A 5,533-nucleotide genomic window follows, 5' to 3' on the forward strand; every position below is an offset into this window, starting at 1 on the left:
AACCGCTGTTGCTCAGAGCTCAAACTCTTGAGCAAGCTCTTAACCAACTGAGCCACTCGGCTGGCCCTTCCAAGCCAACTCTTAACTGATGAGCCGCTTGGCTGGCCAGAATTTCCCATTTTTTGAAAGAGTAATTACTCACTGGACGGGGGTTTTAAGTCCTGTAGACAAAATTCTGGCAACAGAAGACACCCAAATAAAGCCTGAACCTTAACCAACGCAGGAGGTCCTGGTCCAGGAGGACTTAGACCACAATATCCGGACCACTGGTGAGACTGTAGAGTGCAGTGGACTCTTGTCGGTACTTTACTTGAACCCACAGAGGCACCAGAGGACGAGGCAGGTTACTCTGGGTCCCACTTCTCTGACACCACATGATATCAGCCACTTTTGACCAAGAGCTGCAAGTCAAACAAAAGCTTTATTGGGGGGTCTGTTTTAAGAATTGCATTGTTGGAGACACAGATTTGCATGGAAACCCCAGCTGTGTTCCAAGGGGGCAAGAAAGGGACAGAGTTTATAAAGGCAGAAGAAGGGAGGCTTCCAAAGGGGTTATACAAGCTGCTTTGAAAGAGTTGTGATTAGTGCAGGCAAGCCGACTTACACTATGCGAGACATGATTAATTGCTTATGTCTATTGCTAGGTGAAAATTTTATTTTTCATAGAGAGTTCTGTTCTAGAAACTATAAGTATGTAGCCATTTGGTTTAGCCTAGTTCAAAAGTTCAGTTTCACATGAAGGAGAACAAGTTAGCTCACCTTCCCAGAGGCTTCCGTTGCTCTCTTGACAATATCAAAACTCTATATTGCTGTTTTTCTTTCACAGCTCATACAGAGAAAAATTAAATCTTACTCTGAGTGTATAATGGAACTAAGTGTGGTTTGAGGCCAGAGAGAGGTACAAAAATAAAATGAAAATAGACACACTGATAGAGAAGGTGGCAGTGGGATTTTTAATACCCTGCTGTTCTCTTAGTCTGTGGTGCCTTGGTCCTATCAAAATGGCTACTGCAAAGACCTGGAAGTATATGGGGGATAAGTAAATACTACTTGGGAAAAAGATATTATACTAGAAAACATTTTCTACTTTTCTCTAAAAAATTTTAATGTTGCCTTTATTTGCAAACTATATGTTTGAAATAATTTTTTTAATTGAGAAAAACCTTTAGAATTTTGAGTGATGAGTGATATATACACATTATAGGTAGAAAGGATCATCTGCATATGAGAAAACTGAGGCCCACGGAGATTAAGTGATTTGGCCAAGGTTACTCATGGTGTTAGTCAGTGGAGCAGTCAGAGCTAGGCCTTGTGTCCCTTTTGGGCTCATTCCACAGCCTAACACTATCTCACACTTACCTCTAAAAACTTAATTTTGAACAATAAGGGGTATTGAAAAGCCTACTTAATAATGCCTGAAAATCCTGGTTATAGGTAAAAGCTACATCCTATTTTTGGTGGCAAACAATGCTGCCATAGGCTGGTGTAAGGAAACAGGCCCTTTTTAACATTGTAGGATACGAGTTCAATGGTGCGGCCTCTTTGGAGAGCAGGTTTGGCAGTATCTATGAAAACTGAAAAGTGCACATGCCTTTTATCTAGCAGTTGCATTTTAGCAAATGTACACAAAGACGTGTACTATTCAGTTTGTTGCAGCAGTGTTATTTGTAATAATAAAAGTCTAGAAACAAATGTCCATTAGTAGGGGGACTAGTTAAATATATAATGATACTGCCATACAAGGGATTCCTATGTAGATATTAAGAATGAGTTAGATCCCTCTGTGTCAAAGTGAAAACATCCCTAAGAAAACTGAAAAAAACAAGGCACAGAACAGTAGGTAATTACAACCATTTGTTTAAAATATAAAGGCATGTGTATGCTTGCTTGTAGGTACATAAAATATCTCTGAAGAGATACACAAAAAATTAAGGGATGTGCTTGTTCAACTTGTCTCACCAGGAGGGAACTGGTGGCTGGAAGACAGAGTGGGATAAGATACTTTTCACTGTAATATGCACGTAACACTTGTCGGGAGACAATTCTTCATGGGCTCTCATTGTTTGTGCATGTCTTGTGAGCAGAGGTACCAACTATCCTTTGTTCCATATTGTCTTTTAAAAAATGTTTGTATAGCAAACAGTCCTGGAAGATAGATAGTTATCTCCCTCCTGAGCAAAAGTCAGGTTTATTTCCTGTCCAGTATAATAATGCCTCCTTGACTCAGAGGTCAGGCTAATTTACTGTCCGTTAAAAGATCTGGATTCCCTACTCGAGGTTCCTCATCTGTACCACAACCCACTGCATGTGCAGGCATTTTCTGCCCTCTTTGCGGTGCCCTGTGTGATTGGGGCTGATCACCTGGCTACTGCTATCGCTGTGACTTCTGGAATCTTTTGTCTCTGACTCAGGAGTCTCGTGTCTTCTGACGGCATCTGTGAAACTATGGTAGGCTAACATGTTAGCTTACAAGTAGGGTAATGTCTCATACCCTTCATAGTTCTTGACAAAATATCTACTGGAAAAAAATACAGTAATTATTTTTTGAAATAAAGGAATTCAAAGTGTCAGGGCTTTTTAGGTCTCATCATTCTGAATTGAAAATGCCAGGCTAACAAGATAAGACAGATCTAGAAAACTGATCTAGAAAACAATCCCTTTGCCTGCAGAGGAACTGACTTTTTGGTGGGAGAGAACCAATATTTGTTGGACATTTATTCATCATGTTAAAATATGCTTGAAATATATATGGGTTGAAATATATTATTTCTTCTTTTTTCCTCATTATAAATCTGCAAGATAGATAGATGTTCTTATCCCTATTTACAGATGAGGAAACTGAGGGCCAGATATGTCACTTGCCTAAAGTCACACTGGAATTCAACCTGTATCTGTCTGGTGTTAAGCCCATGCTCTTTCCATTCTGACAAGTACCTTTCCTAACTTTCTGGAGGTGTTAGAGGTGACTTTCTCCTTTTACATGTAGAAGTTTCTTCTGTCCTATCTGCATTGAAGCTTTATTGTCAAATGGCAAGTTATCTGTGTGAGGGATTTCCTAAAGTTAGTTGTCTGTAACAATTAGATTATGTATAGGAGTTTTGTTTCATTTTTCTTTTTTGGGTCTGTATAGGCAAACATTTTACAGCTGTGCTTATAAAATTTTTTTTGTGAAATATCTCTGCTTACCTGCAGTGGGTGTAGTTTGTGATTTAAAGCAGCCCGTGGCTAATATAATTTTTTTTCCCTTCAAAATGTATCCAGCTTTATTAAAGATACTTTTTATAAACAATCATGGTATTTCAGGCAGGACATGGGCAAACGGTTGTTAGCAGTATTAAACAACTTTCAAATTCCCTTCTTCAATGGACTACCAAAGTCAGAAAGCCACTATAAAACCCAGGGGAAGTCTTCATTTGATGCTCTGAACAGGGAATGTTTAAAGTGAGAGTTCACATTTTACATTTGACAACTTTTCACAAGCGACCCCGACTTTCAGGAAATGAAGTGGAAATGGCAGGATCATCAATCTGAAGATCCACAATATCAAAAAGGAACCACTGCTCTTTTGAGGGATGCCATCTTGGTGGTGACACTGGAAAGTCCAGATTGCCTGCCTTATAGATACCAATTTTGGGGGATAAGGTGCCAACAGGCCTCTGGACTTAAGGGAGTCAAGTCTATGCTGAAAGCAGAGAAGGAAAAAAGGACATAAAAGTGAATTTTAGGGCCGGCCTAGTGGTGCNGGAACTTTTGTTTTTGATAATTGAAATACAACTTTATTCTGATTTTAAATGCAAAGGAATAGAAATGACAGTAGGAAACAAGATTTCACTACTGAGTATTGTGATGTGACTGTAGCAGTCTTATATTTGAAACTCAATAAGGAAACAGCTGCATTCCAGAACAGCTAAAGATGCAGGTCCAAAAAATGAAGGTTTTTTTTTTTTTTAACTGACACAATCATTATGAACCCCATCCATCTCCCTCAGCGTCCCCCAAATTAAGCTCATCTTCTGCTTAGCTATGGAATAAAGTGGCAAACACGCAGCATCACTGACCTCATGGGACAGTTGTCTATAAAACCAGACTTTAGATGCTGGGCTCCAGCTCCACTTTGTCACAGGCCGTCATCCTCGTCTGGGAGAGCAGCTATCCGAGCAGCCTCTAGGTCATGCTAGTACTGTGCTGCCAGAGCGGGGTCCATGACAACCTCCAGTGGGGAAAGGGCAGTCATGGCAACGGACTCCAAGTTAGGGTCTCCGATGAGTTTTCTAGCAAGCCAGAGGAAGGGCTTTTCAAAGTTGTAGTTACTTTTTTTTTTTTTTTAATTTGGCAGAAATGTCATAGCACTAAAGATTCTTTTTTTAATGGAAGACAATTGATTTTGCCTTAACTTTCTTGTCCTTATTATCCATTTTGGTATCACACAACATGATGGGGATATTTTCCCATACTCGTACTAGATCTCTATGCCAGTTAGGATCATCCTTCTAAGTAACTCTCAAAGTTACATCAAACATTATAATGGCACACTGGGCTTGGATGTAATAGCCATCTCTCAGTCCACCAAATTTCTCCTGACTGGCTGTATCCCATACATTGAACTTAATAGGTCCTCTATTGGTATGGAACACAAACAAAAGGGGATGGACCTCAACACCCAAGGTAGCTACCTACTTCTCAAATTCACCAGTCAGATGACGTTTTACAAATGTAGTTTTTCCAGTCCCACTATCACCAACCAATACAAGTTTGAACTGAACTTGGGATTCTCCTTGGGCAGCCGTTGTGATACTACTTCCAGAAGCGTCTTGGTGTCGGTGTGACAGAGCTGGAAAGATGACAGACGCACAATTCAAATGCCCAGAGATGCAGCCACCGGGGCACCGTGGGAGCGCAGCGCAATGGCGCCCCTTATGGTTTGACTTTAAGAGCACGGATCTAATAGAGCCTCACGTTCATTGTTATAAAACGGGAATTCAGCAAGTGAAGGGTAAAGGGTGGGAGGGCAGGCAAGGAGGAAAGGAACAGAAGATGCAGATAATGAGACGTTAGAAGAGCATTTAGAAGTTAACTCAAATTTAGTAAGCCTCGGGGACAACTCAATTTGGTTAATTTAGAATTTGTGTCTTGGAGGGAAGCAGTTTTTGATTCACTTATGTTTGTAGGCCTCACAATGCCAATGAAAATATGCTTTCCATTCAGGTTGCTTAATTTTGTAGTCTTTTTCCAATTGACTGCTCAGATATACTAGCTTGGGGATTTTAAAAGAGCCCCAGGTCAGCCAGTTTAATTGTAAGTCACCCTGGGTAATTATGGCTCAGTGAGACACTAAATTGCAGGACTAGGGCCGATAATTTTTGTACACAAATCCAGCAGGAGTTGTGAAGGTGGTGGTTCAACCATTCCATTAGAAAGTGAATTTCCAATTTTTGTTTTTTTAAAGATTTTGGGGAATTGGGTGGGGGACGACGACAGCTTTTTGGGGAATTGGGGAAAGGGAACAGACAAGTCACTGTCCTTTTGTTCTTCA

At 40.4% G+C, this 5,533-nt stretch overlaps 1 protein-coding gene and 1 pseudogene across 1 annotated transcript in view; one reads left to right on the plus strand and one right to left on the minus strand.

Annotated features, from left to right (window-relative positions):
• The window catches only part of OSBPL11 (oxysterol binding protein like 11), a 117,211-nt gene that overhangs the window by 7,980 nt on the left and 103,698 nt on the right, over positions 1-5,533 (plus strand). The window lies entirely within an intron of this gene.
• Positions 4,118-5,406, minus strand: LOC109387047 (GTP-binding nuclear protein Ran pseudogene; annotated as a pseudogene).

Source organism: Hipposideros armiger, unplaced genomic scaffold (genome assembly GCF_001890085.2).
Source record: "Hipposideros armiger isolate ML-2016 unplaced genomic scaffold, ASM189008v1 scaffold_8, whole genome shotgun sequence".
In the NCBI taxonomy this organism is placed as follows: domain Eukaryota; kingdom Metazoa; phylum Chordata; class Mammalia; order Chiroptera; family Hipposideridae; genus Hipposideros; species Hipposideros armiger.